The sequence below is a fragment of the Microcebus murinus genome, chromosome 32 (genome assembly GCF_040939455.1).
Source record: "Microcebus murinus isolate Inina chromosome 32, M.murinus_Inina_mat1.0, whole genome shotgun sequence".
In the NCBI taxonomy this organism is placed as follows: domain Eukaryota; kingdom Metazoa; phylum Chordata; class Mammalia; order Primates; family Cheirogaleidae; genus Microcebus; species Microcebus murinus.
In genome coordinates, this window is record NC_134135.1 from 2,187,173 (window position 1) to 2,210,601 (window position 23,429).

The window sequence follows — 23,429 nt, forward strand, 5'->3', positions numbered from 1 at the left end:
TTTTTGAGTTTTGTTTTTTTTTTTCTTTTTTTTTTTTTGAGACAGAGTCTCATTCTGTCGCCTGGGCTAGAGTGCCGTGGTGTCAGCCTAGCTCACAGCAACCTCAAACTCCTGGGCTCAAGCCATGCTCCTGTCTCAGCCTCTTGAGTACCTGGGATTACAGGCATGCGCCACCATGCCCTGCTAATTTTTTTCTTTGTTTAGTAGAGATGGGGTCGCTCTTGCCCAGGCTGGTCTCCAATTCCTGAGCTCAAACAATTCTCCCACCTCCACCTCCCAGAGTGCTAGGATTACAGGTGTGAACCACCGTGCCTGGAGAGGATTACTCTTTATTGTTCATTTTGGTTGCATGGTTCACCTCCCACAAACCTGATTTTCCATGGGAAGCTTTCTCCTATACTGACCATGGAGTTCAGAACTGAAAAAGGAATTGTTCCAGCTTCCCCTGCCACATGGTTTCCACTCTTCCAAACCCAGTGTCTGCTTAGAGTCGTACCCAACAAAGAAGGGTCCAACGTGAGTGGTACATTCGCCCATGTCTCACAGTACTGCAGTGCATCTGAGCACACACGCAAGGGGGAGGTGTCTCAGTGCTGACCATGGGCTTGGGTCAGCAAGCAAAGATGGCCCTGTGCCTGCCTGGCAACACATGGGACGGGGAGCCACAGCTTCCAGCTTGAGCCTGCACCCCTGAGCACCTCTCTGCCCGTGAGGACACTCGAGTTCCTTTGATGGCCAACACAGAGGTGAGAGCTCCACCTTAACATCCACTGGGTGTTCCCAGAAACCAGTGGCCATCCACCTATTCTCTATGTTATTTCTTATGGTTTCCTATATTGGGAAGTTTTCTTTTAACGTTTTTCAGCGTAAGACCATGGCTACATGTTTCAGAAACATTAGAAGAAGCATTACTCGATAATAAGAACAGATGGGGGTCCTTGGGTGAGAGCATCGATCCTCCACTTTGATCTTGGAGCAGACACCAGGATCCCCTCATGTCCCAACCACTCGTGTCTTAACCTGGTCTGTAAATTAACCATGAATGAGCGCCCCCCCCCCATCCTCCAGGCACCACTGATCCCACATGCAGTGTGAGGAGTGGGGCCCCTGACAACATATTCCAAAGAAAAAACCTCGACATACAGGCAATGGATAATGAGCAGGAATGAAATAGACAAGAATTCCCCACCCAACACCCAAATCAGGGCTTCTGCCTAAGTAATTGTTCCAAAAACCTTGGACATGGACTGAGGTTCAGAGGGATGCCCAAGGAAACACTTTGCCCTAAGTAGACAGGAATGACTCAGGTGCTGGTTCCCAGGGAGCTGGGGCTGGAAGCTGTTGCATAATAAAAAAGGAAGTAGAAGGAAGGGACTATTGGTTACACACACACACACACACACACACACACACACACACACACACATTGTAGGGCCAAGAAAAGGGTCATATTTTATTCCCGTATTGCCCTGTATGTCCCTGTCCCTTTCGTGCTCACGGCCACAAGGCAGCTCTAGGAGAACTGCGATGACAGATGTCCGTGTGTCTCTGCTGGTCTGAGTCTGCCATGGGCTCGAACCTGCAGCTTCCCTGGAGTGTCTCCAGGGTGGGGAGATGACTGCCGTGGTGAGGACCCGCAGCGCTGGGCTGAAGGACGGGCTGAGGGGGGAAGGAGGCCCCATGTGGAGGCTCTGAGGGAATAGACGCCCTCATCATCCTTACCTGAAAGGAGTGGAACAGGTGGGCACCAGGTCTATTTGCTGCTACATCCTGAGATGAGTGAGATGAGGCAGATGGTGGCTGGGGGTCCAGGAGATCCCATTTCTAAAACATCTGCAGAGAGCCTGGTGCTCACCCCAGCCCTGGGGAAATGAGAGAGAACCAGGCTTCTGGAGTGGGGTGGAAGTTCCCCTTCCTGTGGGGCTGCTGATGTGACAACTCCGTGACAGGAAGGACTCAGCTGCCAAGTGGCCACACCCTGTGTGTCTGTCTGTCCTGTGGGAACAGCCGGGCCAGTGGTAGGAGACGCCATGACCCCCACCCTCACGGCCCTGCTCTGCCTCGGTGAGATGGGAAGAGGGGAGGGAGACCTGGACTGGGGGGGACCCCACCCCACAGCCAGGCCCTGCTCTAGCAGGAGACCCCAGGGGCTCAGGAGGCTCCTGGGGAGGACAGGACGTGCTCAGCCTTCAGGGACAAATCTCTCACAGGGAACTCTCTTCCAGGGCTGAGTCTGGGCACCAGGGCCCGCGTGCAGGCAGGTGAGTCTGTCCTCAGCTATCCCAGGTCCCTCCTCCTTACTGGAGACAAGGGGATGCCCCTGGGAAGCTGGGGATGGGGAACAGCAGTTTTGGGCTGACTGACGGGGACATCTGGAGGGTCCTGGGCTGAGAGCTGGGATCTGAGGGGTGGGGACATCTTGGGACCCAGTTTCTGATTTCCTTCCAGGGACCTTCCCCAAACCCACCCTCTGGGCTGAGCCAGACTCTGTGATCACCCAGGGGAGCCCTGTGACCATCTGGTGTCAGGGGATGCTGGGTGCCATGGTGTACCGTCTGGATAAAGAGGGAAGATCAGAGCTCTGGGACAGACAGACACCACTGGAGCCTGGGAACAAGGCCAAGTTCAACATCCCATCCATGACAGAGCTCTATGCAGGACGATATCGCTGTTCCTATCAGAGCCCTGCTGGGTGGTCAGAGCCCAGTGACCCCCTGGAGCTGGTGGTGACAGGTGAGAGGACACTCGGGGTCCCAGCCCCAGGCTCTGCCCTCAGGAAGGGGTCTGGTCTCAGGGTGTCTCCCTGTCACAGCCCAGCCCTGGGGGTGATGTGGGAGGTGTAATCCCATTGAACATGGCTGCCTCCTTCTCCCCTAGGATTCTATGGCAAACCCACCCTCTCAGCCGTGCCGAGCCCTGTTGTGACTTCAGGAGGGAACGTGACCCTCCAATGTGGCTCACTGCTGGAATTTCACAAGTTCATTCTGACTAAGGAAGGAGAAAAAAAGTTCAACCGGACTCAGGACTCACAGCGAACCTCCTCTGTGTGGTCCCAGGCCCTGTTCCCTGTGGGCCCAGTAACCCCCAGCCACAGGTGGACGTTCACATGCTATGGCTGTTACAGGAACAACCCCTGGGTGTGGTTGGGCCCCAGTGACCCCTTGGAGCTGCTGGTGTCAGGTGAGGAAGCCACGACCTTCTCTTACACAATCTGGGGACAGTTGTTAGGAGATTGTTTGATGGCAGGCCATGGGAGTGACCCCACAGCAAGGTGTGGAGGAGGGGTGAGGAACAAGGGAGGCCCCAGGGGGGGCTCTGCAAGGGAGGTCACTCTCACCTGGGAGGGGCTGTTTGCTGGTTCGTCCTGAAGCTCAGTCAGATGAGGACGCATTAGGGAGACAGTGGCCGGGAGCAGGTGGACCCTATTTTTCTTAAATGCCTCCAAGATAGTCCTGAGTGTGAAGAAAGGGCTCCTAGGTCCAGAGACCCAGAATGTGAGAGACAGCGGGACCTGCAGGGCCAGGGCAGGACACGGGAGGTGTTGGGAGGAACCAGCCCCTGCAGCCCACAGCCTGCTCTTCCACCAGGTGTGTCTAGGAAGCCCTCCTTGCTCAGCACGCAGGGCCGTGTCCTGGCCCCTGGAAGGAGCCTGACCCTCCAGTGTCACTCTGATGTCGGCTACGACAGATTCATTTTGTCCCAGGAGGGGGGACGTGTCCTTGCCCAGAGCCCTGGCTGGCAGCCCCAGGCTGGGCTGTCTCAGGCCGACTTCCCCCTGGGCCCTGTGAGCAGTTCCCATGGGGGCCAGTACAGATGCTATGGTGGACAGAACCTCTCCTCTGTGTTGTCGGCCCCCAGCGACCCCCTGGACATCCTGATCACAGGTGAGGAGCCCAGTGGGGTCGGTCAGGAACCCAGACTCTGCACAGGCCATGCCAGGGGAGCCCCAGGGGTGATGGCTGGAATGAGGGGTGGGTCTCTGGGAGGGACAGAGAGAGAGACAGCAGTGGGTAGGGAGGAGGAGACCCAGAGATCACAGAGACAGACAGAGACACTGAGGGTCCTCAGAGAAAGGCCCTGGGGAGGTCTCAGCTCAGACCTCCCCCACTCCCCCTTCCTCTCTCTAGGACAGCTCAATGAAAGACCTTCCCTCTTGGTGCAGCCGGGCCCCACAGTGGCTTCAGGACAGGATGTGACCCTGCTGTGTCAGTCACAGAGCAAGATGGACACTTTCCTTCTGACCAAGGAGGGGGCAGCCGATCCCCCCCTGAATCTCAGATCAAAGGACAGAGCTGGGAAGTTCCAGGCTGAATTCTCCATGAGTCCTGTGACTTCAGCCCACGGGGGCACCTATAGGTGCTATGGCTCACTCAGCACCTCCCCCTACCTGTTGTCACTGCCCAGTGACCCCCTGGAGCTGGAGGTCTCAGGTGAGGACCCCAACCCTGTCCTGTCTGAGCTCAAAGGATCAGCTCAGGCCCTGCCCCAGGAGAGCTCTGGGACAACAAGGAATGTGCGGTGAAGGAGGTCACCCCCAGGAGAGGGTCCTGCCCTGAAAAGTGGAAATAGACAGGACCTTCCACCTATGGGCAGCACTCTGAATTCTCAGTGAGGGTGCAGGGCAGGGAACGTGGAATGAGATGTAGGTGAACCTCAGAGGAAATGTGATAAGACTGAAGGTGGAGGAAGAGGCCCCATCCACCCACCTCCTGATGTCTCCTCCTCAGAATCAGAACCTCCGGGTGTCCCAGCCCCTCACCTCCAGGTCCTGATCCAATGGGTGATGGAAACAGTTACCTTGACCTCAGAGAAAATTCTAGACTTATCTCAATCCTATTCCCAATATCGAGGGGAGGGATCTGCTCCCCAGAGGAGCAGGGAGTAGGGTGAACATTAAGGTGGGTCCACGTGGCTTCTGGGGCTCTGGGGATGGGGCAGCTGTGACCTCTGTGGTAAGCAGAGGGGAAGGAGGTGTCCGGGATCCAGAAAGAAAGGAGGGACCAGAGTTGATGGAGGGAGGGACCGGGTCTGCCCCCTCCCTGAGAAGGACACCCAGGAGCCATCTCGACTCACCAGGGAGCCAGGACCAGGGGAGGGAACATAACAGGGCCTTAGTCTAGGAGTCTGGTGGGAGGGAGCCCGGGAGGGGGTGGGGTCTGCGTTGGCTCCACCTCTCCTTGGGAGGAGGAACTTCTGAGAAAGCCTTTCCCCCTCCTGCCCTGGGTTCCCCTCTGAATAAGGGGGAGTTGCCTGGGAGTGACCTCCAAACACCCTTTCTTTCTGACCCCTGGGCATCTGGGATGTGGCTCTTCCTAGACCTTCTCCTGTCTCCAGCCCTTTCTGGACCTGTCCTGCTCCTCCCAGTAACTCACTCAGTTTAAAAACTAAGGAAGACAGAGGCAGGTACATGTGTTTTTTGTACATTAGTGTTGGAATTTCATCTTAGTAAGAGGAAGCCCCAATATCATGGAAACAGCAAAGATTTATAAAATCCCACTGGTTCAGAATCTCCCTTCTCTTAGGCACCACACGACATCTCTCGTATGTTTACTAAATCCACACCCATGCAGCTCTGTGTGATGCCCAGGCCTCTAACCTGTTGGGGACGATGTCTGGTGAGCAGGAGGAGGAGAACGGGCCGGGTCTGCAGGATTTGGTGTCCAGGACTGACTTGGAGACAGGGAAGATGCTGGGGCAGGTGGAGGGGAGGACAGGCTGGCGAGTTGGAGAGGGGACAGGACAACGTGCCCTTCACAGCTCTTATCTCTCATTTCCAAGAGACCCTGAGGACAGAGCCCCTTACCCACACATGTGGGGTTCCTGGGCCCTGCCAGGACAGGACAGGAGGCTGCTCAGGCCCTGGTGGGACCTGGGTGTGGTCAGGATGGAGCCCACACCAGACACACCCCTCAGACAGAGGCTCCCCAGGCTGTGGCTACCGCTGGGCACGGCCCCTCCTGTGCTCCCTTGGTGGCCTCTGTGCTCAGTGCACACCTGAGACTAAGGTGGGACCTGCACCTGCTCACTGGGGCAAGTAAGGGAATCATTGCACAGCACGTCTTGTGTGTAACTCATGTCTATTCTGCAATTTCTGTGCACAGTGATGTAATGTCACTCCCTCATTTTCGGAAACATTTAAAGAAGTAATTGAATATATAAATTTATAATTTTAATTTAAGTGACATGGATTTATGATTTAAAAATAAGAGTATTCCCATTTTGATTTGGACTTAATTTAATTTATGCATTTGCTTTGGAAAATAATTTCATGTTAATATCAATACCTCCCATCCTCACATTAAAAATGAAGGTGTATTAATGAACATAAGAAATGTTTTTCCAATTTCATTTGTAAGAATTGTATGCATTCATTGCAATTTAAAGAATTGTTCAACTTCCTTAATAACTTATAAGAGAAGTCTTTGATTCCTTTATATTTTCTAAATATAAAGGTATTAGTTTGACTATATTCATTTTATTTCAAATTGATTTACTACAGAATTCCTCTATTCCATTACTTTTGTAATTAATTTTCTCTAATTTACTGATAAAATTTATATAAACTACAAGAAAATAGAAATATCACTTTTTTTTTTGAGACAGAGTCTCACTTTGTTGCCCAGGCTAGAGTGAGTGCTGGGGCGTCAGCCTAGCTCACAGCAACCTCAAACTCCTGTGCTTAGGCAATCCTCCTGCCTCAGCCTCCCAAGTACTTGGGACTACAGGCATGCGCCACCATGCCTGGCTAATTTTTTTTCTATATATATTAGTTAGCCAATTAATTTCTTTCTATTTATAGTAGAGACGGGGCCTCGCTCTTGCTCAGGCTGGTTTCGAACTCCTGACCTTGAGCAATCCGCCCGCCTCAGCCTCCCAGAGTGCTAGGATTACAGGTGTGAGCCACTGCGCCCGGCTGAAATATCACTTCTTTACTTTTAAATTGGATAACAATTTTTCATACCTAAAATATTAATAAGTAGGTAACTAAATATTAAATAAATATTGAAAGCTTTTTATATATACATATGTATATACATATATATATCTACATGTATATTCATATTCATCCATATCCTCGATATTTTTTATGTGTTCTGTTTTTACATGATTGTTATTGGTCTTTCCACATAAACTAATTCTTCATAAAAGCAGAAATACTGTTTGATGAGCCTGTGGTAACACCACCCCTTAGAAGTATTCATTTGTATATGTGCATGCATGTGTGTATGAATCACATTCCAGTTGTTCCCAGCTATATGAAGAATTAATTAACATAAGATTAAAGGGATGATGAGACCTCAGGTGACCTGGCCAAGGTGGGCTAAAGGGGAGGCAGCCCTGATATTCACCCTCAGGACCAACCCCACATCTATGTCCTCTGGGTGCTCGACTGTTGCTAAGTGGAAATGCACATTTCTGGGGGAACTAGCTGGCATGGTCCTCTCTCCCAGACAAAACAGAGAACACACAAGGGCTCTGTTATTTCCGCATGGGGGGAACCATTTTCCTTCCTGGTCCTGAGCTCTTAGTATCCAGCAAAACTCTCCCAAAATGACTCAGAAGCAAAGTGTGAATCCAAAGAAACAGGAAAGTGGAAATGATTCAATGAGAAGGCTAGACTGAACCGTGGTGCAGCAGAGAAAGGGTTTATTGAGAAACTACATGAAAGTCACGTCATGAGACATGAGCCCCAGGGAGAGGTTGAGCTCAGATCTCTTCATCCTCTGCCCCTTGCCCTCTGTTTTCATGCTCAGGAGCAGCTGAGACCATCAGCCCCTCACAAAACAAGCCAGACCCCACGAGTGGTGAGTGAGGACACCCTCTCAGTCATGGGCTGGCCACAGAGGGTCAGGCCTGTCCAGGGGAGGACGGTGTCCCTGGGGAACCTCCAGGGATCCTGTGTGACTTTGGTCTGCTCTGGCCTCTCTGATCTCTTTGTCCACAATCCCCAGCCCCGCACCCCCAGGATTACACAGTGGAGAATCTCGTCCGCATGGGCCTGGCTGGCTTGATCCTGGTGGCCCTCGGGATTCTGCTGTTTGAGGATTGGCACAGCCGGAGAAGACACCAGGATGCAGCCGGGAGGTAAACTCCAGAGACAACAACACACCGTCCAGAGTGGTCGATCCCTGGAAGTAAATCTGATGACCCCAGGAGGTTCTGGAAGAGAATCTAGGGCATGTGCTGTCTGTTCTGTCTGCTGCTCATTTCCAGAGGGGGAATCAGTGTCCGAGTGCAGGGACACTGCATGGAGTGTTTCTGAATAGGACCATTGAACTGCGATGCTTTTCCTCTCCACAAACAGTGACTTTCCCCACTGGGTCCCTCTTCCTGCCACCCAGACATGCAGCTGCGACCCACATGGCAGCTTTGAGTCCAGCCCTCTGTGCACCTTCCTGCTCTGGTCCACTGCCATGTCACACAGTGTCCTTTATTCCTACTGGCCTCATTCCCTGATGCTCTTCATCCAGTCTCCATCTCTTCAGTTCAGACTTCCAAACTTGCTTCAACAACTGAAACAGTCAGAGAATATCAGATTCCAAGCAGGAAAATATAAATCCAAAGGATGCCCTAACACCTGTGTAGACTCTACAAGCCCTTCACTCTTTATCAGATGCTGTCCATATAGATTGTCCTGAAATAGCATCACCTGAAGTCACCACGCTGACTTTTAAAGTGACGACCCGGTCACTTTGATGACCCGATATCTTGATTCTGAAAAAGGTATTTTTTAAATCCTCAGATTTGTGGCATTTGCCAAATTCTGTAGCATAAATTTGTTTTCATGGCCAAATTCAAGGTAGCAATGAGACATAACCAAATGCACATTTGGGAAGCAATGAACGGAATTGTATTCATACATGAGCCCAGACCATCTGAAGCACATCTTGCTTATACATATGCCCTATTATTTCTCTGTATTTTAGAAGTAATGGTATTTCTGCTTCAGTGTTAGGGCACTGTTACAATAAAATTATAGGGCATAGTTACAATAAAATTATGACATCATAATCCTCAAATACTCACATGATAACCAACAGACAAAAATGGCAATATTGAATGCAAGAAATAACAGTGTTCACTTAAAAATTCAGTACATTAGTAGTAGGATTACAAATTACTTCAATCAATTTGGTGAGTATAGTGGAACTATCCAGTTAAAATGAAAAGATACCTGGCTATAATCATAAAGTATGTACCCTAGAGGAAAATGTGCACATGTGCATGAGGTTATGTTCACAAGAGCAGTGATAGGAGTGGCACTTATATTAAATGACAGCTGCAAAACTGAAAAACACATCTGTAAAAAAAGAAAAATATGTGGTTTATGTCCACCGTTATGTATTATATGGCAGTGCAAATGTGCAGCTAAATGTAAAAGACAAGCCCATATCAATCTTCTGATATTACAGTGAGTAAATGGAAGAAAAACATTACAGAAAGTGTGCAAGGCTAGCCCACTACATAAAGGTCAGAAGGAGATAGCATTTTGGGTTTTTGTTTGTTTGTTTGTTTGTTTTGGGAAAGGCATACCTAAATTAAACTCCATAAATATAGAAAAGAATAAATCCCATGCAGTCCGGAACGGTGATTATAAATGAGACAATTTTGGAAGGTTTTTTCAGATGGAAATCATAGGGGTTGCTGGATTGCATGCAATTCTTGACTTTTGTTTGGTTGACAAGTGAACTTGTCATTATCGGTAAATAACACAACTTCTTTTTTATTGATACATAACAATTGTATATATTGATAGAGTGCAAGTGGTATTTTGATACATGCTATTAATGTGTACTGAACCAATCATGGTAATTTGGATGTCCATCACCCCAAAAATGTATCATCTCTTTGGGCTGAGAACATTCCAAAACTTCTCTTCAAACTATTTTGAAATATACAATAAATTATCATTAACCATATTGCTCTACTGTGCTATCAAGCATGAGAACTGATTCCTTCTGTGTAACTCTATGTTTGTACACATCAACCAACATCTCCCACTCCCCTTCCCAGCCTCTGGTCACCACCATGCTACTCTCTGACTCTGTGAGAGTCAGAGCTTGTCGGGCTTTTTTCATTGAACATTACTTTCCCCAGTTCCATCCATGTTACAACAAATGACATGACTTCCACTCTTTTTATGGCTCAGTAGTATCCCCTTGTGTATATATATCACATTTCTTTACCCATTCTTCCACCGATGGTGCTTATGTTGAACCCATATCTTCACTATTGTGAATAGTGCTGCAATGAACATTGAGGTGCAGATATCTCCTCAATAGTCTGATTTCCTTTCTTTTTCAGATATATACATGAAAGCGGGTTGCTGGATCAACAGGATAGTTCTATTTTTAGTATTTTGAGGAAACTCTGTGCTATTTCTCAATTTACACTCCCAAAATCAGGATAGGAGTGTTTCTCTATCTCCACATTCCTGAGAGAAGTTGCTGTACTTTTGACCGTTTGATAATGGTGATTTCAACTGAGTAATAGCACTTTTCTGTTTTATTACCTGTCATTATTTGCCATGAACTTAGTGAGCTGGGATTGAAGCATGGACAGGCTGCATGAGGCACTCAATAGCAAACGAGGTGGCTCCTGATCTGTCATAGCGAATACTGCACATGTTGGCGTTGTGTATTCTTTATAACATGACCTCCACCTGCCTGAGCAGCTTAACCTTTGCACAATCAGAGACTGAACCACTACCCAGGAAAGAAAATGGGCCAAATCAGGTGACAGGCAATTGGATATTTGAAATGGCCGCATGAGTTTCTGGTCCCACTGTGTTCAGAGAATCAGAACTGGGATGCAGGGTACCGACATGGACATGAGTGTGACTTCAGAGAAGAGGTTCAACCCCACTGTGTTGTCATCTAGGGATCACACAGAGCTTGGGTCCAGATTTAGCAATACTCAGTGAGCCTGGGCTCTTCTAGGACCCCACTGAGGAGAAGATCGAAGAAAGGGAGCAGGGTGCAGCTGGTGTTCATTTGGGGTTCAAGGTCATCCTGATTCCATTTCCAGATGGAAACTTACTGGATACTTGACGTTGGAGAACAGATACAACATTGATAAGATTTGATGTTCTCATCTTTAAAGTGGAGATGCTATTTGAATCACCTTTCCTCTAGTGATAAAAAAAATGCATTATTTTCTCTAATGAGTCACCTTTAATGTCCATATTTATATCAAAGGTCTCTGTAAGACAATTTAGGCTTTTTAAAATTTTCTAACTCAAAATACTTCAACTCTCGACAACTACAGAATTCTAAAGCGGCATCTGCATTTTTATGTATCTGTCACAGCAGCTCCCTTCCCCAGTCCCAGAACCTGTGTCATTTTCCTACAACTTCTGCAACAAAGTGTCACAGACTAGGTAGCTTTAAAAAATAGAAATTTATTCTCTTGCGATTCTGGAGGCCAGAAGTCAAGAATGAAGGTGCTAGCTGGGCTCTGCTCCTTCTGAAGCTTCGAGGGAAGCAGCTGTACTTGACTGTTCCAACCTTCTTGTGGCCCAGGCAGTCTTCAGCTGGGACAGCATAAATTCCATCTCTGTCTCCACCTTCCCCCTGTGTCTGCACATGGAATCCCCCTTCTTGTATCTCTCCTGCCTTTCTGAAGAGAACACTAAACTTCTTGGATCGGGACCCATTCTGATTCATTATGAACCATCTTAACTTCATTATATTGGCAAGGGCCTGGTCACAATCAGATTCTTGGGCACAGAATTTCAACATATCTTTTGGGGAGACTGTTCAACTCCTAATAGCATCCAAAAATACATAGGATTGAATTTAATCAAGAATATGCAATACTTATACTCTGACAATATAAAACACTGCTGAAATAAATTTTATTTAACTTTTCTTAAGTTTAATTTTGCTTAATTTTTTTCTTTGAATTTTGTAATTTCATAATATTACGTGGGTACAAATATTTAGGTTACAGATATTGCCTCTGCTCTGCCCAAGTCATAGCTACAAGCGTGCCGATCTCCCAGACGGTACATACCGCACCCATTATGTATGAATATATCCATCTACTGCTCCCCCCCTACATGTGCAACACCCGATGACTGTCACTACCATATGTGCATGTAAGTGTTGATCAATTAATACCAATTTGATGGTGACTGCAGGTGCTGCTTGTTTTTCCTTTTTTATGATACTTCACTTAGTGGAATGGGCTCCAGCTCTATCCAGGATAATATAAGAGATGCTAAATCACCGTTGTTTTTCTTGTGACTGAGTAGTACTATTGATGCCTCCCAATCTATTCTTTTTGCTTAAGGTTGCTTTAGCTATACTTATCAATTTCAGTAGTCTCTTGGCAGAATCTTTGGGGTTTTCTAGATATAAGATTATATCCTCAGCAAAGACCAAGGTTTGATGTCTTCTGCCCCCATTTTGATGCCCTTGATTTCCTTCTCATGTCATATGAGCGAATGTAATCAAAGATGTGCAACATTTATACACTGACAATTTAAAACACTGCTGAAAGAAATTTTGAGAGAACTAAAATAGTGGATACTCATCCTAAAATTACAGGTTGGAAAAGTTAAAGTTGTATAGCTGTTAATATTCTCCAAGACAGTCTACAGAATCAATGGACACCTATCAAAATTTTAATTTACATTAGGCAGCATTGAAAACATGCACATAGAACTATAAGTTACTCAGAACAGTTGAAAACTTTAAGGAAAAGAAAGAGTTGGACACCTCACTCTTCCTGATTTCAAAACTTGCTGCAGGACATCATTAATCAAATGAATTTCAGGACAGATGTATAGCCATTTAGATGCATGGAATAGAATTGTAAGACAGGAAATAAACTCATACATACGGTCAAGTGATTTTTGACAAGGGTACCAAGAACATTCAATGTGAAAATCACAGTCTCCTCAACAAATGGTGCTGTGAAAGCTGGATATCCACATGCAAAAGAAGGAAGCTGGACCCTTACGACACACAATGCACAAACATTAACTAGAAATGTATTGATATAAGAGCTAGAACTATAAAACTCTGAGAAGAAAACCCAGAAGTGAATTTTCATAACCTTGTTCTTGAAAAAAATTTTAGATGTGACACCAAAACCACAATCAACAAGAGAAAAATATATAATTTGAAATTATGAAAATTCAAAATTCGTGTTTATCAGAGATGCACCCAAGAAGATGAAAAGGCAATCCTGAAAAGTATTTGCTAACCACATGTCTTATAAGGGTCTAGAGTTCAGAATATATAAACATACCTAAGATCAACAACAAAAAGACAAGCAACCCAAATAAAAATTGGTCAAAAGACTTGAATAGACATTTCTTCAAAGAAGATACAAGAATGGACAGTGACCACATGAAAAGATGTTCAATGGCATTAGTCATTAAAATAAAATAAGATAAATAACCATAAAGAAATACCACTTTAAACCCACTATTTGCCCTTAACTACAAAGAGAAATAAATGAACAAGAAAAAGACAATAACGAGTATTTTCCAGGATGTGAAGTAATTGGGAACATCATACACTGCTAGTGAGACTGAAAATGGTTTGGCTACTGGAAAGAAATTTGGCAGTTCCTCAAAAAATTAAACCCCAAATCACCATGTAACCTAGATTTCCACTACTAGTTATATAACACAAAAAATTGAAAACAGATGTTCAAACAAGCACTTACTTATACATCAGTGCTCATAGAAGCTCTACTCACAATAGACAAAAAGTTAAAACTACCCAAATGTCCATCAGCTGATGAATAAATCAATAAACTGAATCTCTGTGCATTGGAATATTATTCAGCCATGAAAAGGTGTGGAATACATATATATATATATATACCCACTGTGGATGATAATTAATAATATGAAGCTATGTGAAAGACGCCATACACAAAATGTCATATCCTGTACAATTACATTAATATGACATTCAGAAGAAAAAAATCCACAGAAACATGAAGGAGTTTGAGGTTTGTCAGAGGATGCCAGGGAGGAGGTGGCAGAGACACACTGCTTAATGCAATGGGGTTTCCCTCTGTGGTGGTGAATGTCTTTCAACCAAATAGATGTGGTGGCTGCAGAACATTGTTAATTTACTAAATGCCAATGAGTTGTATAATTTGCTGGTCGGTTTTGTGTTTTATGAATCTTGCCTCAATAAAAATAAGTGCAAGGAAAAAGGAGGTGGTTCCCTAGAGACTCCTTAGACATTAAGAAATTAAATCATGACACAGGATCTTTGTCTCAGGTAGGACTCCCACCAGGTCACAGATGCCCCAAGTCCCAAAGTGATTAAACATTAACCCACGGATGAAATTTCATCTGCGATTTTACCATCTGATGAAATGTTACCTTCAGTTGGGCTTAACTGTAGAATCCAGGAAGAAACACCAGCACTCCTGAATCCTGTGGTCAACTACTTGCTAATCAAGCAAGGATGTAATATGACTTTTGATTTGCCCTCTCGGTCTGAAGGCAGTTTCAGGGAAGTCCCACTTGTGGTTCCTGCCATAAGGACTCTTTCACCACATGTCTTAATCTGGTCATTGAAACTACAACAGGTTGAAACCCCTCCATGTCCAGACACTGCTGATCTTCAGACTAACTCTGAGAGTTGGGGTCATTATCATTTTCCCACAATAAAGGAAAGTAGGAAAGGAGGATGCTGTCTGCTCAAGATCGATCAAGACTAGGCATTACCCCCAGATCTTACACTGGAAACTGTGACTTCCTCCAATGAATGCTCTTTCCCAAAGCATGAAAACAGAATCCACAGTCAGATGAAGGGCAATGGGCAGGGGGAGCAGAGGTAGTGAGGAAGCAGAAATGACTCAGGGGTTTTAAAGGAGAGAGACGAAGAGAAGGTGCCGCTACTTATAGGAATGAGGAAGTCAGAGGGAGGAAGTGCTTGGGAGAAACAAAACCACATACCCCGGTGAGGAGGGAGGCTGTGCTTCCTCTGCCAGTCAGTTAGCTGTCTTACAAACACATCCCAGCCTCCTCCTCCTCCTGGGATCATCTGTCCTGTGATGGCCCCATTGGCTCCTCCAGTGAACCGAGGCAGAGAGTGGAGCAGCCCTCAGTTCCCCACTCGCTTCTGTTTCACACATGAATGAACCCAAACAGCTGTGCCCCTGAGTCCTCCTTACCCAGGTCTCCTTGTCCTTCACCACCATCCTCGGTTAGCTGGAGACTGGAGATGTCTTGTCACATCAGCCTCCTTTCTGGTCCCCTACTCTGGGTCCTCACTCCCTGCTGAAGTTCATTATTCTCATTGGCCCCAACCTGATCTGTCACTGACCCTTTCCTGATCAAAATCCTTCCCCACCTCTCCATCTTCTTCCAAACAAGACACCCACATCTCTGCCTGGCATTCATACTGCTGATGATCAGGACCGAGACAAACACTTCAGCCCCAGAAAACATGGCTCCTCCCAACAGAACAGCTCATCACAGGTATCCCCACCTGCCCCAGCCAGACACACACCTTGAGATTTTAACATGTCCGTATATCCTTATAGTCAGAGCTCTGAGAAAATTTTGACCTAGAAAATACCTTTCTAACCCCTTAAATATGATGCAGGCAAAGAAGGAAGGAGCGGGTGTGCTTAGCTCCATCTGTGACACCAGCTCCCAGGGGCCAGATCAGACCTGGAGCAGCTTCTATATGTGGGTGGGGGATGAGCTCTCACAGGGACTCTGCCTGCCAGGTCTTGCTGAAGCCATAGAACCAGCACAGGCAGGTGAGTCACCCCACACTTCCTTGTTCAATCCAAAGAACCAACCTGGGTACTTTGGGCAAAAGGATTGGGGGATACAGAGATCCAGGCATATGGTGACCTTGAAGGGGCCTTGAAGTGACAGCTGGGAAAACTGAGGGAGAAGGCCACCCCAAGGAACTCCAGCTCAAATTACATTCCCAGGACCTTGCCCAGACCCTACATATGGGTTGACGCTGGCTCCATTCTCACCACGGGGATTCATGTGACCATCTGGTGACAGGGGTCACCGCAGGCTGATGTCCACCATGTGAATAAAGTGAGAGTCTCTCAACCTATAGATACATGAGACCTACAGGACTTGAGCAAGAAGGCTGATTTTTACACTGAATACACAAGCTCACACACATGGGCTTCCCAGTGTGCATATCATGGCTGGAATGTCTGGTCCAAGCTCATTGACCTCCTGCACCTGGTGGTGACAGGTGAGAGGGAGGAGCTGGGTGCTCTCCCCCCTGTGGGCTCCTCCTCACAGACAGATGGGAACTGAGTGTGTCCTGGGGGGGGTAGTGCTCACACCCTACACTCCACCCCTGGGGGTAAGTGGGGTGAAGGTCCTCCTTTAACAAGGCTCCCACTTCCTCTCTCAGGACTGGACATCCTTCCTCTCCACCCACCCAAGCCATGTGGTAGTATCAGGAGGGAAGGTGTCCATCTCATGTACCTCACTGGGCATGCTGGGCACTTTCCACCAGCTCAAGGACAGAGGAGCCGACCCCGCCCTGACACATGGAATTTTGGTTTTCTTCTGGATGAGGCTGTGTACTATTTCATGGTAAGTATAATATATAACACATTTTCTTTATCCATTAATCTGTTGAAGGAAATTTAGGTTACTTCTACCTTTTGGCTATTGTAAATAATGCTGCAATGAGGTTGAGGGAGCAAATATCTTTTAGAAATCCTGCTTTAAATTCCTTTGGACATATACCAAAAAGAAGAAGTTGGATTGTTGGATCATACAGAAATTATAAATTTCATGCTTTGACAAACCTCCATACTGTTTTTCATCATGGCCGCTCCATTTTACATTCCCACTGCAATGTACAAGGGTTCTGGTATCTCCACATCTTCACCAACACTTGTTATTTTCTGTTCCTCTGGTGGTGGCCATGGGTGTCAGGTGATATCTCATTGTAGTTTTGATGTGGAACCTAAAGTTCTGGAAGGATTTTGGGGAACTCTCAGCACCTCTGGAGGAACAAGACTCCGACCTGGAGGAGGCCCTGCAAGGAGGAACAGAAATCAGATTAGAACACAGAACTTCTCTTGGGAGGTGTCAATCTGGCCCCCATTGGGCTGGGACACTCACATTCGCTCTACCAGTACTGGGTGGTATCAGACAGCACAAATTTCACCACTGGGGCTCATCTGTGCATGTTTAAATTAAACTGCACCACTGCTGCCCTGAGAACTTTATGGATGCACCAATCTTCTGTCATAAGGAATTCTGCATGGTGTTTAATTCTCTGTGGCATTCACTTCCAGTGTGAGATCTCACATGGGCACATTCTGATGGGCAGAGTCTACTTCACATGCCTGCACTTTTTCTGCATGGGAGGCAGGGAAAGTGAGCTTCTATTTTCACCTTCACAAGCGCAGACTCAAAAAGTATAAACTTCGCTACATATGACACAGTGTTTGAGGTTTGGGATGGACAAAAGGATTGATAAGGAGTAAGGAGTGGTGGTTGTCCACCACAGAGACTTGGGTTAGAGTCACCCTCACTTATTGCGACTCAGCCTTTCCTAGCTTTTCCCTGCACCTTGGATTCTTTCCTACCTCTCTTCTGCATTGATTATGCTTTGGGCTGAATTTCCAGTCCTGTCCAGCTGCTCTTTGACTCTTCTTTTGAAGAATATTCTATAAGACCCTCTTACCCACCACATCCACAACAGAAGTCAATATCCATTCTCCTCACTCCCCAAATCTGCAGTGCTTCTTCTGTATCCTGCTCTGGAAGTATGTTTGCCACACGCCCAATTACCTAGAACTGACTTCTGAGAGTAATTTTTGTCTCTTTGCTTTTCTTCCCCATGAACAATCATCAAGGTCTGCTTCTTCTGCCTTCTGAATCTCTCCCCAACCCATTTCCTTCTCTCTTCATCAATGCCCCTGCTCCAAATGAGGCCTGATCCTCTCGCACCTGGACTATTACATAAGCACCTCTGAGACCCTTGCCCACCCCATTAGCTCCAGGTAAGCTTGGTTCTACAACCACACCTGAGCATCTTACTCTCCTGCTCAGAACTCTCACACCCACAGAGTGAAACACAAGTGCTCTCAGGATCTAATTATTTATTCACCAGGTATTCAACACTTAATGGATTGTGTGTCAGGCCGATTGTGTGATCTTCTTTCATTACATCTCCCTCTCTCTCTTGTTTTTTTTAATCCAAGAACATTGAATTGCTTTATTTTCCTAAACACACCTGGATGTCTCTCCTATTGCCTTGATGTTCAGCCTTTACATGGTAAATGATTAAATACTTAATTTAACATGTAAGGATCAACTGATCCCTCCAGCAATTGGGGAAAATTGTCTTCCTCAAGTTTCACTCTTATGTAAGGTCCAGCCCCTTATACCTGATGTTACCTAAATATACTGAATTCTCTCTCTTTTTGACATGTTCTCTACCCTTCTTCTCTTCCCCCTTCTTCTCTGAGCTATTTTTCTTCCAGATACCATCTGAGTTTACACTTACAAGAAGCTTTTCCTCACTCATTAGAGAGAAATTGGTGCCCCTCTTGTGTTACAGCAGCACCTAAGCTCCTGGCAGCATAGTTCATGGCTCTCTATGTCACAGTTTTTCATAGCACAGCATGACTTTAACTTATTTCTAATTAACCAGTTTTCCTGCACAGAATGTGGCACACCAGAGTACCAAGAGATGTTTCTGGAATGAATATATAAATTTAAAATTGTCATCATCCCACAGGCTGACAAGGAGTCTCTAACTCTGAGATGGGGAGTCCAGTAAACCAGAGTATGTGTTAGATGTCTAAGGGCCTTCAAAAATCATAACGATCATTCATAAAAGCATCTATTATTACTGAGCAAGGTTTATCAGGCTCTGTCTAGGCACATAATGATAAAAGTAACAAAAATAACAGCCCACATTATTGAGTGGACATGTTAGAATTTCACTTTACAGCTCACCTGTGTTAACTAAGTAGCCCACCAGCACAAACCGAGGAGGTAGCTACTAGCATTATCCTCATTTTACTAATGACAAAATGGAGGCATGTGGCTAATTTTCTTTAAGTCACATAGTTAATAGAGACAGAGTTTAGATCAGGTCTCAGCCTACTTGGCTCCAGAGCCTTGCCTCTTAGCTAAACTGCTGGCTTCCTGTGAGAGGCAGACTGTACCAATCTCTGTGTGTCAATCCGCCAATCATCCTTGCAAAGCAGACCCCATTATTACTGCCCTTTTGTAGAAAAGCAACGTGAGCCTCAAAGAGGTGAATTGACTTTCCCAAGGACACAGAGATAATAAGAGGTAGACCAAGATTTTCAAATCAGTTTGATGTGCCTCTTAACCTATCGTCTTTAGGGCAATGTCCAAGAATTAGTATCCTGAACCCAGTCTGGGAAGAGATGTCCTGAGGGAGATGAGAGAGGGTCAACTGTACATGACACCCAGTGATTGTCCTGCTGCAGAAAGGACCAATGTTTTTAGCTCCTAAATTCTATTCCTATTCAGAATTGATGAACTGTGATAGGAGTTTGAATTAACATTATCTACTGGCATCCCTTTGACTTTTTCCAATTTACACTAATGCTCTGACTGAATATTATTTATTAGATGCCTTCAAGGACCCACTTGCTAAGAGTCCAAATATGGGCATTAAGCTTATGTAAATTCATCAACTAAGATGCCCTAAGGTGGTGGAAGCTATGAGTCCTCATAGGCCCTAGCCATGGTGCTGAAACTAGAGTTGGACGACACATCCCTGTGCACATTTCTGTGTACAGGAACCAGGGAAGCCACTCTTCTAGGCCTGTGTCCTGATAGGGGAAACAGGAAGGGTGTTTACATACAGGGCATGGTGCATTAGGGACATCAGATTAAGAGCCAGAATTTAGGAGATGGGGAAGCTCAAAAAGTTGAAGAGGTCCAGATGGACCATGGAACAGTGCTATCAACATAAGGCCATATTTTTTCTTACCCTTTACCAGTGTATGCAGGGAGAAAGCAAAACCAAAGCACCTCTGTACTTGGTTTGGGCATAGAGAATGCTGTCTTCTCTCACTGCACTGTGAGTGTACATGATGAGGGCAGTAAGATTGCATTCCCAACATGCTGGGACATTGCTACATACTTTATAAATATTCCATATATACTCTTTTTTCGAGATAAAGTTAAAATAACTTAAAATTAACCATTAAGGGGGAAGGAGCAAGATGGCGGACGAGAAACACTGCCAGACAGAGTGTCTCTGCAGAAAAGACAGATTCTAGCAGAAATTAGAAAAAAGAAGCAAGAAGACGAGCGTACAGCGGATAAGGGCCAGAAGGAGGGGTACCTGAGGCCCCGGGAGACTACACGGGAGAAGGCTGAGGAGGAGAACTGGAGGCTGAGACCACCGGAGCAGCCCGGAGACCAGCGGCAAGGGTAGGTGGTTTTGCTGTTTCCCCTCCCCTGCATTCGGGACTGCTGGTGGGCTCCCCAGCGGGTGGAGAGACCTGCGGACACCAGCCCAGAGACTGCAGCCACCAGCCAGCAGTGAGCCTGTAGCAGATGTGGCACCAGGTTCCCAACTTCCTCCGGGCAAAACCGTGTGCACAGACCAGAGCCGCGCGGCAGGCGCCATATTGCCTCCTCCTCCCCTCCGCCGACCCTACCCGCGGCTGCCCAGAGAGACAATACAGCCACCAGCCGGAAGCACCTCCAGGGAATGGGACCTTCCCGTTTGGGACCCTACACCTGACTCAGGGGAACTCAGACTGTGAGCTCCCTACCCGCCCGCCCTCCCAGGTGCTGCTGGCACCGTGTTCCCAGGAGAACGGTGCTGACTCAGAGGTTGAGAGACATAGACCCAGCTTGGGCTCCCTGTGGGTGAATTGGGACCAGAAATCCACTCCCTGGTGGGGATACAGTTTGAACTCTGGGACCCAGAGGTCGGACCTGCAGACCAGATCCCCTGCACCGAGGGCTAGTATTTTCCGGGGAACAGAAGGGTTATACGTGAACAGCCTACTTAGGTGTGTGTGCCTCCAGGGGCGGATCGGCGTCCTAGAGGGCAACCCTCCTCCCAGGAGGAGGCCATGCTGCCAACCCAGGTGGCGTTCCTGTTCAGGGAACCTCCCCACCGGCATCACGGTCCGGGGACGCCTGGTGGCTTGTGGTCCGGCCTGCTGACAGAGGCCAGGGAGTAGCTGCGGACTTGGGGAGGGTGGAAAGAAGCCAGACCCACTCCAGACTGTGGGTCTCAGACAGCCCCACCCCCACACCCAGACTTTCTGGCTGAGCAGGACCATTCCAGCCCCGCCCTGACAGCTTTTCCTGGAAGCAGAGAACAGAACTTTGACCCCTGCTAACCGCCTGAGGGCAGGCTTACCCAACCCAGATCCAGCCAGAACAAGAGTTGATAACAGGACACAAAATCAACAGCATAGCCTGTTCCTCCAAGCAAACACCACCTACTGATAGGGACAGCATCTTGCAAAGCCTTTCCACGGCACCCACTGACTCAATATACAGGGAGTGGTCCAATTTCACCCACAGACACTACCTAACGCCTCAGAAACTAAACAAGGTGTGTGAATACCCAAACAATAACCTATAGGAAAGAAACAACAACTGATCGACATGGGAAGAAATCAGCGAAAGAACTCAGGAAATTTGAAGAACCAAATGGAAAACACACCCCTAAAGAGGAGCACCAGCCCCCTAGAAACGGACACCAACCAAAATCAGGCAACCAATATGACAGAGGAGGGATTTCGTATGTGGATCATAAGAACACTCACCCAGCGGCAACAACAACTAAATAACCAACACAAAAAAACCACAAAAAGCCTCCAGGATATGGAAAAAGAAATAGACACAATGAAGAAAAGTTTAACCAAACTCCTGGAAATGAAGAATCAATTCAAGGAACTACAAAATACAGTGGAAAGTCTCAAGAACAGGGTAGATCAAACAGAAGAAAGAATCTCAGAGCTTGAAGATAACACCCTCCAATTAAATAAATCAGTCACAGAAATAGAGCAGAGAAACAAGAGAAAAGAGCAAAGCCTACAAGAGCTGTGGGATTATGTGAAGAAACCTAATGTGAGGGTCATAGGGGTACCAGAAGGGGAAGAAGACAACACTCAAGGGTTGGACAAGCTGTTTGATGATATAATAGAGGAAAATTTCCCAGGCCTTGCTCAAAATCTTGATATACAATTCAAGAAGCTCAGAGGAACCCTGGGAGATTCAATGCAAACAGAAAGACGTCACGACATGCAGTCATCAGACTGACCAAAGTATCAACTAAAGAGGCCCTTCTAAGAGCTGTAAGACAAAAGAAGCAAGTGACATACAAGGGAAAGCCAATTCAAATAACATCAGACTTCTCTAATGAGATTTTACAAGCAAGGAGAGACTGGGGCCGCATTCTCTCTCTTTAGAAACAAAACAATGCCCAGCCTAGAATATTATTCCCTGCAAAACTAAGCTTCGTATATGAAGGAGAAATAAAAACATTCTCAGACAAGCAAAGGCTCAGAGAATACACCAAGACAAGACCAGCCCTACAAGAAGTACTTAAAACAGCGTTACGCATGGAATATCATAATAATAACCCACAAATATAAAAACAACCAAAACCCGAAGATATTAAAGGCCAGATATTACAATGGCTCAAGACAGAAATCATAGCAACAACATCCAACCCAACATAATGAACAGTAATCTACCTTACCTATCAGTTCTCTCAATAAATGTGAATGGCTTAAACTCTCCACTCAAGAGACATAGGCTGGCTGAATGAATAAGAAAATACAGGCCAAGTATATGCTGTCTTCAGGAAACACATCTAACCTGCAAGGATGCATATAGACTAAAAATAAAAGGGTGGAGATCAATATTCCAAGCAAATGGAAGCCACAAGAAGGCTGGTGTGGCAGTTCTAATTTCAGACGATTTAGTTTTTAAACCAACAAAAGTAGTAAAAGACAAAGAGGGTCATTACATAATGGTGACGGGCACAGTCCAACAAGAAGAGATAACAATTTTAAATATATATGCACCCAACTTAGGTGCACCCAGATTCATAAAGCAAACCTTACTGGAGCTAAGCAAATGGATTAATAGCAACTCCATAATCACCGGAGTTTTCAACACTCCACTGACGGCACGAGACAGATCCTCCAAACAGAAAATTAATAAAGAAATAATGAACTTAAACAAAACTCTAGAACAATTGGGTCTGACTGACATTTACAGAACATTCTACCCAAAATCCACTGAATATATGTTCTTCTCATCAGCTCATGGGACATTCTCTAAGATTGACCATATCCTAGGACACAAAGTAAATCTCAAGAAATTAATAAAAAATAGAAATCATACCATGTACCTTCTCAGATCACAGTGGAATAAAAGTAGAAATCAACCCTAACTGAAACTCACATTTCTACACAAAAACATGGAAATT

At 46.2% G+C, this 23,429-nt stretch overlaps 1 long non-coding RNA gene and 1 pseudogene across 3 annotated transcripts in view; one reads left to right on the forward strand and one right to left on the reverse strand.

Moving 5' to 3' along the window:
* Positions 1-1,923, reverse strand: part of LOC105877185 (uncharacterized) — a 36,446-nt gene extending 34,523 nt beyond the window's left edge. For 2 of the 3 annotated variants that reach the window (XR_012915879.1, XR_012915880.1), the window contains exon 1: positions 1,723-1,892. This is a non-coding gene — a long non-coding RNA (uncharacterized LOC105877185). Of the gene's footprint in view, positions 1-1,722 lie in introns of all 3 variants that reach the window. The other variant, XR_002222502.2, reaches the window with a different exon arrangement.
* A 20-nt stretch (positions 1,924-1,943) lies between these two features.
* LOC105877172 (leukocyte immunoglobulin-like receptor subfamily A member 6) lies at positions 1,944-9,920 on the forward strand (annotated as a pseudogene).
* Positions 9,921-23,429: the final 13,509 nt, after the last annotated feature.